We start from the raw sequence: 11,590 nt of genomic DNA, 5'->3' as shown, positions 1-11,590 counted from the left end.
AGGGACAGGAGACATTTGGTGCAATATGTGTTTATTAAGAGATGGAACAGATCTTCAGCAGAGGCCCTGGGCTCTGCTCATGATAATGGTCTAAAATGCCATCTCTTTCTCCCCCTGATGCCTGCTGCTCCAAACAGGCATCTCTCGCCTCTCTCTTTCTCTGTCGCACCCCCCCCTATCCCTCTTCCCCCCCTCATCCACACTCCCTCTCACACACACTAGCTCTCTGTTTCTCCCTCTGTGTCTTCCAGCAATGTGAAACTTGTAACAAACAGAACACCCAGCCAAGGCTCCCATTGGCCAGGCAAGGAGGACTGTGTCAATTTCAGTGGGCAGGGCTTCCATTTAAAGGGAAACCGAAGGGGGCACAGAGCCACCCTTCCTCCCCACAAGCCACTGAGAGGATCCTGGAGTGGCAAGATAACAGGTTCCCCATGTCCACCCCCTCCCATGATAAGCTTTTGAAGGGGGATGTCTGCATATGGGTATTTCAGGAGAGCTCATTCCCTGCAGCAGAAGGAACTGTTTCTATAGCTAGGGAAAATTAGAAACAGAAGCATCAAGGTGGTTTTCTGCTAGCACTGTCCCTACTCTTCTCTCTCATATGCAGTCTGATCCTGCTGTACAGTATCACACTGCTGCCTGTGATGCTTTATAGCAGCAAGCAACACACGTGGTAGGGCCTGAAATCCAGGAAACCCATCAGCTCTCCAAGCCCCCCTCCCCCTGGCACACAGAAATGCTTGGATTTCCTTTTATTTTACTTTCAGGAGCAGCAGGCCCTTGTTCTGGAAAGAGAAAGACTGGAGCTTCTAGGAAGGCTGAGCAGGCAGGATCGTGTGAGCCCAGCCACCAGGATACTGGAAGGCAGAGCTCATGAAGGAGTCCCTCTCTGAGTCTGAAGGCTGGAATGGCTCTAGGGTTGCTAATGGGATTTAGAGCCTTTCTCTGCCAGGCTGTTGGCTTGAATTAGCCCATACTGGAAGTGCCTGGAAGTCCATATTATCTAGCATGCAGTGGGGGAGAGGAGAAAGGGACTCTGTCCGGTAGACAGACGTATCTGGCATTATATGGAACATTTGTTAGCAGTCTGCCCACACAGGAGAAGGATCCATCACATGAAGCAACCATCTCACCCTCTGGCCCAGGACTGAAAGATTTCATAGCCCCTTGCCAACCCCTTGACTCATCCAGTTGACCTTGTGCCACATGGACAGCCTAGCAGCAGAAGTCTTCTTTCCCCAGAGCAGGTACAGCAGGAGCAGTGACAAGACTTACTTACCTAATCCCCCTTCCCAGGGTAAGAGGGTTGTCCAGCATCCATAACCCATTCTCCTGGATCTCAGTAGCATAACTAACGGTGGGTGAGTGGGGCAGCAGCCTCAGGCATGAACTTAGGAAAGGCGTCACACTTGCCCCCCACCACAGCAGAGTTGGCACCATAGCAGCAAAGGCAGCTCCACAGAATTGCTCTCTCAGCAGCTGCTGGGTACACAGACACCACACTGCTGCTGTCAGAGCAACAGCCTGGGCAGTCAGATTATGCTTCGGCCACAGCAGCAGGACGAGCGGCAGCAGCCGAGGACTGGTATTGAGTCCCTCATGTAGGGAATACCCCTGTGCCCTGCCCACCGCACTCTCAGAACTGCCCTGGTTTTTCAGTGCTCGGTGACAACTCCCCCCTACCTGCCACTCTCCCGCAGGGTTTTCCCATGCACAAACCCTGTTCATTATGCCTCTGCTGGACCCCACTTGTGGTCTTGCCCACAGAGGTGTTAATAGTAGTATGACAGGGGTATTTTTGCCAGCTGGAGCTCATGGGAAACCCCCCATACATTTCACACAAGCTACCATATGGCCATCTGTAATGATGACACAGGATTTTCCATAAGTACCAGCATACTCTGGCTTTAAACCATCAAGTTCTAGGTGAAAGGCCCTATTGCCTATTACCAACCCCTTGAACCAATCAGGCTTTTCACCCCCACCTCCTTCTGGGAAAAGTTTTGAAATGCAGAGAAGATCTCAGCCAGCGTAAGAATCGCAAGGAAGCCCTGTGCAGTTAAAATATCAATCCTCTGTTCTCAGCCAACACGCCTGTAACAAGATAAGGAAAGAGAACTGATAAACTGCTGACTGTGGAAAAGTGAAAGGACATCTTAGTTTCACAGGAAAGGGACTGAGTTCAGCTCTACTTAGCAAAGGATCTTTCTTAAAGGGACACCATAGTTGCCATAGCTGCATCACAAAACCTTTTCTTCTTCCAGTGGAGCACCCTGACATGGTGCTGGATGCAGAGGACTTCAACAACTGCATCTAGTGCACTGCATGCAAGAAGTACTCTGCTTATATCACACTCCACAGCCCTGATTCATTCTCAAATATATCTCCAGTAGAGAAACTCCAAATTTACACCAGGTACATCTACACATGCACTTTAATGGATATTAACCTATTTTAATGCATGTTAAAGCATCATAAGAAAGTGTTCTTTAACTAATGTGCATTAGAATAGGCCGACGCACATGTTTCTAGTACCTCACAATGGAGGTACTAAATTTAATGTGCATTACCTAAAATGCATTAATTGAATGTGTAGATGTGCCCAGTGAAATCAGAATCAGGGGCCAGCTCCTCACTGCCAAACTTCAGTACAGGCACAGGCAAAGGGAAAGCCCTAAAGCCCCATGAGCTACATGCAGCCCATGGGCCATATGTTGCTGACCTCTGGTCTAGGGTTAAAAAGATCAGAAATCAGAATCAGGGTCCAGAACTACACTTTAGCAAATCCTGGTAAAGGCATGGGCACGTCCTCCCTCCTCCACCCCCACCCCCCTTCTGATCACACAGCAGGAGCAGCAACTGAGAACTTTTTTAAGTCCCCAGAGAAGGTAAGAATTCCCTCCCTCCATTCCCCTCTGTGCTCAGAGGCATGTCCCCTTTCAGGAACACCCACTCCCATTTCCCTCTCCCCTACTTGCCACTGCCACTAGCCCCGCTATCCTAAAAATAAGGGAGACTCCTGTTTTACTCCAGCCAGACTGAATGGTGGCTGGACTCAGCCCAGGACAGTGGTGGCAGGCAGGTGTTCCCTGCCAGCCTTGGAGCAAGTGGGGGGAGGATGAAGGAGAAGCCACCCACCCACCACTGTCTTTGGCTGAGCCCAGCACCCACTCAGCCCAGCTGAAGCACCTCTCAGCCCTAGGGTAGTGGGGAGCAGCAGTGGCAGGTAGGGGAAGGAGGCAAGGGGAGGGGAGGCAACATGTCTCTGAGCAGGGAGGGAAAGGGAAGAATTCTTACCTCATTTGGGGCTTTAAAAAATCCCCAGCTGCTGCCCCACAGTACAGTCTGCCCATCCTGGTTAGTGGCTAAAACTCTTGCAATACCGTTTGCTGCTCCCACACACCCCTTTGTAAAATCCTGGATCTATTTCTGTGTCGAAGTCAGTGGCTCTCAACTTTTTTAAACTTGAAGCACCCCACAATAGCCTCAAGGCAACTTGCAGAAAATGCCACCTCTTAGCTTGCACTCTTTTTTTTTTTTGGCTCCAGAAAAATAATAGAGCAATTCATCTGTTGGAAAGAACTCAGAAAGACCACAACAGGGCAGGATGTTTTTAACGCTCTGGACTCCATTCACATATCTTGTGAATCATGTTTGCACACCTCACAGTGCTGACATTGTGTGGTACCTGGCAGCCTCCTTGAAGGACGTCATAGCATCCTGGTTGGGAATCACTGGCTTAGGTATTTGTTGCTGTGTATTACACATACACAGGAGCACAGGAATACTGAACCAGACAACTGGTCCAGCTAATCCAGCATCTTGCTTCCAACAAAGATTAATACCAAATACCAGAGGCAGGCATAAAGCCTCCACAAATGTGAACAATACTATATTACACTGGGCAAGAATTATTCTTGACTCCCTGCTGGTAATCAGCTTATGCCCTGAAGCCTGAGAGCCCCCATTTGTTTTCTTATTCTGATGAATGTCACTGCAAAGGATTCTCTTGGTTGGATACGACCAGCTCCTGAAGGTTTTGCTGCTCCTAGTTTAGGCCTTGGAGCCAAAATTGGGCACTTTCCCTGAATAAGGAGAATGGGCTACACTCAGACAGCTAAAATTACAGGGTATGACTGTAATTTTTTGTTACAAAAATTGATTGTTTTTGGGCTGCACTGGGCTTGGACTGGCCTTGCTCATATTTCCTCCCAGGAAGCCAGATAGGCAGTTCCAGAGCCCAGCTGGTTGCTTCAGGGCAGAGCAAGGGATAAAATAACAACTGTTCCAAAGAGTCTGCCAGATACTACAGAACCTGCCATCTGACAGGTGGACACTTGACAGCCTCCGTCTAACCCTGCACTGGCCCAATAGGGTGCAGAACAACAGTGATAAAATCAGTGCAACAGGTTCAGTATTGGGCTAGGGTTTAACATGACTGCAGGGCCAGTACTGCTAATGAAACATGCAAAAGTAAAGGGCAGGGCCTTTATGACAAGGCCTGAATCTGAGACAGACCAATAATAATAATAATATTTGTCCTGACACCAGGTCTGATTCCACAGTCCTTTCTCACATAGACTCTTATTTCAGCAAGTACTAAGAGTTTCTAGATCAAGAATCGGTAATCCCTGGCATGTGTGCGAGAGGATGACACGCAAGGACATTTTCCTCAGCACGCCACAGCCGACCTCAACTCTGGGCAGCTTCTCCCAGCAGCTGCCCAGAGCCCAGGCTGGCTGTAGCCAGGAGGCTGCAAACAGCTGCATGAGGCTCTGCAGCCCTGGCACCAGTTCCATGGCTGCAGCAGCTGTGCGTGCACCTCTGGACACATGGCTGGGAAAGGGCCTGGGGCAGCACAACCATGGCACCTCCCCACAGTCCACCCAGAGGCACATGTGCACCTGTCACTGCTACAGAGCTGGTGCTGGGCCTGCACAGACTAGCACAGGTGTTTGCAGCCTTCCAGCCATCTCCTACAACTGCCCAGAGCCCAGGCCAGCTGTGGAAGGCAGCCAGGAGGCTGCAAACAGCTGTGCTGGGCTCCAGAGCCCCAACACCAGCTCTGTGGTGGCAGACAGTACATGCACGGCTCGCAGCACACGGCAGGGAAGGAGCTGGGGCAGGGTAACCCTGGCCCCTTCCTCACTATCCACCTGGAAGCATGCGCCACTGCCAGCAATGAGGATTGGGCCCCTTGCAGCTCCCCCATCTCTGGCACACCAAGTCGAGGCATGGGCGGAGGTTGGGGTGATTTTGGCACTCTGGCTAAAAATGTTGCCAACCCCTGGTCTAGATTGTTCTGGCTATATTCTCTGTACATAGGGACAAAACTACAGGTAAAAACTCCTGTGTGTAATCCTATGATTTATTTAAGATGAGTAGTATAAACTTGCTCCCACTGCTTATACAGGGACTGAACAGGAGAGTTATTTCTCCCAGTATAATTAGCCTTTATATCAAGGCAAAAAAAAAGGAGAAACAAATGACATAAACCCCCAAACCAGGGCAAGTTCACTCAATCCAGTGTAGAATTTTCCTCCCAGAACCAGTGGTAGATTGGGGGAAGATGTTGGCTATAGGTCAGGGGTGGGCAAAATATGGCCTGTGGGCTGTATGCAGCCCACCAATTGATTCTATCCAGCCCAGAGATGGGTAGTGTGAGCAGTGGCTCTGGCTCCAGCCTCTGCTGGTGCTGTAGGGGATGCTGGGTGGAAGCAGTCCTGCCTGCCTGCCCACCAGCATCACAAGGCAGGCCCTGGGCAAGCTGTGCCGCGGCCCCCGCAGCTCTGACTCAGGCCTATGCTGGTGCTGTGGGGGACCCTGGGTGGAAGCAGCCCTGCCCACCTGCCCACCCTGAGCTGTGCTCAGTCCCTGGCCTTGCCACTCGGGCTGGGCTGGCAGCACCTTGTCTGTCTGTGGCTTGGGAGCCTGTGGTGGTGCTGAGGGTGCTCGCAGCGTGGCTGTCCCACATGCCAAGATCCCAAGTCAGCTTCATCTTCCCCATCCTGCAGGATAGGGCTGGGGCAGGCTCATGGCTGGGGAAGGAGGGAGAAGGAAGGGGATCAGAGCCCCAGCAGAGAAGCTGGGGAGGTACAAGGAGAAGCTTATGTCTCCAGCCCAGTAGATCTGGAAGAGGAGAAAGAGTTTAGGTTCAAGATAATATTGCGAAGTTTGGGGCATTTCAGCCCCCTGCTGAGGGTGGATGAGGATGGGACCAAGGAGATGTGGGCTCAGCTTTGCTATGGCTACTCTGTGTGACCTTGGAACAGTCAGCAAACCTCTAAGCCTCACTTTGCCTGGTTGTGAAATGGGTGCAAGAAGGGTGCTGTTCCCTGGGGGAGGGGGATAACATCATAACAGGACAGGCACTCCCAGATCATAGGGGACATGGAAGCAGATCCAGGGGGCTAGGAAATGAACATGAATCACGACAAAAAATATTTTTGAACTACAATAAAAATATTTTATAGTAGATGTTTGACTTTTAACATATGATTTGGATTTTTTTATATCTATAATTAGTTAAAATGATAACTTCACTGTTAATTTTATTTGTGTGGCTCTCAACAATTCACCAAAACTTGTTAAATAACCCTCCAGCCAAAATAATTGCCCCTTCCTACTATAGGCAAACAAGCTATTTCCTGCACCTTGCCCTCTTGTGGCATGGTGCTATAATAGCACATCCTGCTACTTGGGAATCTGGCTACAGCCTGTCTGCTCTGAAACTCGTTTAGTTTACACCAGTGTACAAAACTGATATCAGATATACTACTGTGGCTACAGTGACTGTTGTCTGTCCTAGCCCTTACCTGCGCAGGACCACTGCTCCCACAAGTGTTCCCATTGGCTTTTGGGATATTGCTCCTTAATTGCCTTATGGGTTACAGAATCTACCCAGTCTGACTTTCATTCAAAGACAGCAAAATATTTTCCACCAGTGGATAAATAGCAGTAATATCCCTAAACTAGCAAGTTAAGGTGTAGAAAGAGTGATTCACTGAAGGTGACACAAGAGATTGGTGGAAGACAAAGGACTAGAAGTTATGCTTCCTGGCTCCTGGTATCATGATCTAAGCCATAGGCTTAGGGAGCCTGGGACATAGGGAGTCCATGGGGGGACATATACACCCCCGACAGGGCCATCCCTGCTGCCAACGCCACTGGCGGCATCTGGAGGTGCTTGCCAGCTCTGCCCCTGCCACCAATACTGCTGGCGGCATCTACAGGTGCCCCCCCCCAGACTCAGGAGGCACCAGTCGCCCATGCTTTAAGCCAGTGATTCTCAGGGTGCTGAGGTACCCTGGGGTACTGTGGGAACCTTTGAAGAATGCTGCAAGAAGTGTGAAGGGATAAGCAAGTAAGGGCAGGCTGAGGCTGTCCCTGCCTGACTATTTCCCCACCCCCACTACCTTGCCCCTCTGCAAAAATATAAGCACTGTAATCAATATATTTGTTTTCGTTAATGGGGTGCCATTCAATTCACAGAAGTTACGGAGAGGTGCCTTGAGTCTAACAAGGGGTACTTTGAGTCTAAAAGGTTGAGAACCACTTCTCTAAGTGGGCTGGAGTCTCATCTGTTGCTCAGTAAGAAATCAAAATATTACAGCTATGAAGAATTTGGTGGTTTTGATCCTAAGGTTTCATGTATGCCTTTGTTTTGGTTTTAAACAAAGCTCTTGGGTCAGAGGCAATATCTTTTATTAGACCAAATAATTAGTAACCCCCAAAAATTCTTTCTTTGCAAGCTTTTGGGTACAAACACCCTTCTTCAGGCTGAGGAGAATTCAAAGATTGTAAAAATTCTCCAAGATAGAAAGGAAACTTAATTTTGCACAGGGCAGGTACAGGGTGGAAGTTTATTCTCCTGGGTACCTCAGAGTCCCTTTGTAGGAGTGTTGCTCTGTGATGTGCAGATTAGGCAGGCATCGTCCCTGGAGGTGTCCAATGTCAGACAAGGAGGTGAACATTTATTTTTTCTTGGTTAGTGTGGCAGGGTACCTTTAGTGCCTACCACTTTAATGTTTGCAGTAGGGCAGTTGGCGGGTGTGGGCTAGCTTTGATGAAGCTAGCACATGACCACAGGAGGGCCCTGGTATTGGAAGAGTGGGGTGGAGCAGCCTCCATTTTGACCCAGGCCCTCTGAGTGGAGCAGCGGCCTGCTGCTGACAGCTGAAAGAGCAACACCTCGGGGTAACACTGGACCCCTATGAGGCAGGGCAGGGCAGTCGGTGATGGGCGTGCGAGAGAAGGCAGAACTCTTCAACAAGTTCTTTGGCTCCATGCGCCTGTCTGCTGACAATTGGGTGCTCTCGGGTGATAGCGTAGAGAGGCCCGGGAAGGATGTGAGTCCCCCGACTGTTAGTTCAGACCTAGTTAAGGATTACCTGGAGGACTTAGGTGTATCCAAGTCAGCGGGCCCGGATGACCTTCATCCGTGGGTGCTGAGGGAATTGGCTGGTGTCATTGCAGAGCCATTGGCACGGCTGTTCGAGGACTCCTGGTGCCTGGGCCAAGTCCCTGAGAACTGGAAAAGGGCCAATGTGGTCCCTATTTTCAAGAAGGGGAGGAAGGAAGAGCCTGGCAACTACAGGCCAGTCAGCCTCACTTCTATCCTGGGGAAGGTCTTTGAAAAAATTATCAAGGGCCACATTTGTGAGAGCCCTGCAGGGGAAGCAATGTTGAGGGGTAACCAGCATGGGTTCGTGTGAGGCTGATCCTGCCTGACTAGCTTGGTCTCTTTCTATGACCAGGTAACAAAGAGCTTAGATATGAAGGAGGAAGTTGATGTCGTCATCTTGGACTTCCGGAAGGCCTTCGACACAGTGTCCCACCCAATTCTGGTGGGCAAGCTGAGGGACTTTGACAAATGCACGGTCACATGGGTGGCAAACTGGCTCCAGGGGTGCACCCAGAGGGTGGTGGTGGACAGGTCAATGTCGATCTGGGAGGGTGTGGGCAGCGGAGTCCCCCAGAGCTTGGTCCTTGGACCGGTGCTGTTCAACATCTTCATTAGCGACCCTGGACGAGGGTGTGGAGAGCACCCTGTTCAAGTTCGCTGATGACACCAAGCTGTGGGGCAAAGTTCTGGGTGCCGCACTTCAAGAGGGACGTGGGGAACCTGGAGAGGGTCCAGAGGAGGCCACTCGTATGGTTGAGGCCCTCCATGGCCAGCTCTATGAGGAGAGGCTGAGGGACCTGAATCTCTTCAGTCACCGCAAAAGGAGACTGAGGGGGGATCTTGTGGCTGCCTACAACCTTATCAGGGGCCAGCAGCAGGGACTCGGGGGAAGTCTGTTCACCAGGGCCCCCCTTGGAGTCACCAGGAACAATGGCCACAAGCTGAGGGAGGATAGTTTTAGGTTAGATATTAGGAAGAACTACTTCACTGTAAGGGTGGCCAGAGCCTGGAATAGGCTTCCCAGAGAGGTGGTGCTCTCACCTTCCCTGGAGATCTTCAAGAGGAGACTGGATAGGCACCTGGCTGAGGTCTTATGACCCCTCCCATCCCCAGTGCTCCTTCCTGCCCATCGCAGGGGGTCAGACTCGATGATCTGTCTAGGTCCCTCCCAACTCAGTGATTCTATGACCTGGCTGGGCTGCTGCTTGGAACATCTGGGAAGTAAGGGAAGGAGCTACGGGGATAGAAGGAGACTCCTGGTCCTGGGTATGTCTGGTGGGGCTGTTTGTAGTGGGACAGTCCCCCAGAAATGCCAGGCCAGTTACCTCCACAGTGAAAGAGGGGTAGGGGTGCCTTAAAACCCCAGCCCCCACATCCTGGTGGGTCACCCTGAGGTAGGGACAGGCATAGGGCTAGGCACAAACTAGAGAGAGGCACCTGAGTGTCACAGGAGCACTGAGGTGTCTTGTGCCTTAGATAAGTGGAAGGAGACATGGCAATCAGCAGGACAGTGCAGCTGTGGGTTGCTATGGCAACCAGCCAGTCAGGTGACCGGAAGGGGGCAGGGCCAGGCCCTTTATAACAGCTCAGGCCAGGGCCTAGCAGCAGTTCCCCTCTACCAGTTGCAGCAGCTGCAGCTCGGTGGGAGAGCTGAGCAGCAGGGTCATTGATGGTGGTTTGACTGGCTGCAATGATGCGAGGGGGCAGAGAGAGAGAGAGAGTACGGACAGCGGTATGACTGAGAGTCAGCACTGGGTGAAGTTTGGATTATAAGCCAGTAGGCCTTTTGTTGTGTTGTAGCCGGCTGGCTGACTGTTTGGTTTATTTATGGTTAGAACCGGAGGACTGGGTGAGGCTGTAGGGGCGTGAGGAGGCCTCACAGGAGCGCCCCAGTGGCTTGGGGGCTCCTGGTGCCCAGCGGGGGGCACAGAGCGCGTGCAGCAGTCGGCACAGCGGACGAGTGCCGGAGAGGTGCTCGGTGAGTGGGGGTTGTAGCCTCAGCACAGGAAGTGCGGCATAGGCCCCAGAGTGGGGCAGCAGGCTGAGTGGTGGCCCAAGGGCGCAACAGGCCCAGGGGCGCCGGTAGCAGGGCGGCGGCTACATGCCAGGCCCAGGGACACTGGTAACAACAGAAGTTCTAGAGAGGGGTGCCAGGGCAGGACAGCCTCGGGGCGCCAAGAATGTGGCAAGCCCAGGGGTGCCAGAGAGGGGCACCAGGGCGTGATAGGCCCAGGGGTGCCAGAGAGGGCGCCCGAGGGCAAGGGACCTAACAACGTCCAGAGAACAGCTGCGAGGCTTGGAGCGTGCTAAAGGGGAGGTAGGAGGCACGCACTGCCCTTAAGGCAAGGGTGCGCTGAGGCACCCCTTATGGAGTAGGGGTAGTAACACGCACCGTTCACCAGGGGATAGAGGCAGCCTCCCATCTAAACTTATTACCAGCAAAGATGTGGCGGGCGAGAAACAGAGGGTGCTGAGTCCACCTTAAGTGACAGTAGGGGGGTGCTAGGGAGTTCATGGCCGCTCCTAGGCCCCACTCCCTCACACTGAGCCTGTAGGGTGAAAGACCCCAACGGTATGAGGCCAGGCACGCCTAGAAAGAGATACCTGAGCTCACATGGTGAAAGACCTCAGCATTAGGAGGGCCAGGCATGCTTAGGAGAAGCACCTGAGCCCTATAGGGTGAAAGACCCTGGTGGCCTCAGTGAGGGGGCAGAGAGAGTGCAGCCCCAGTGAAGGGGAAGGCCCACATAGAGTAGGGTACACATTGGTGGCCCAAAGTGCTGTGCATGAGAGGGGCCAATAGCTGCGTTCAGCCTGGAGTATGGCATAAGGCTGTGGGTCATGTAGAGTAAGGTCTGTTAGCAGATGGCCTGAAGTGCTGCATGCACCCTGGCTGGAGAGTGAGTAGCAAAGCCCAAAGTGCCATATAGAGTAGGGCCTGAGGGGCACCTGACATGCTTCATGGTATAAGGCAGGTTGATAGTGGTCTGGGAAGTGAGAGGCCTGGTGACAGCAGGCGGAGTACAAGAGGCCCTGTGAGAGAAGATGGTGTGAAAGAGGCCTGGTGGAGGGCAGAGTGCATGTGTTGAATGTTAGAGGCCCTACAAGGGTCAGAATTTGCCCCAGCTTTAGGCTGGAACTATTCATCAACTTAGGTTGTCATCTGCAAGGCATGGGACACAA

Source organism: Crocodylus porosus, unplaced genomic scaffold (assembly GCF_001723895.1).
Source record: "Crocodylus porosus isolate Cpor-Errol unplaced genomic scaffold, CroPor_comp1, whole genome shotgun sequence".
Taxonomy (NCBI): Eukaryota; Metazoa; Chordata; order Crocodylia; family Crocodylidae; genus Crocodylus; species Crocodylus porosus.
This window is presented reverse-complemented; position numbering follows the sequence as displayed.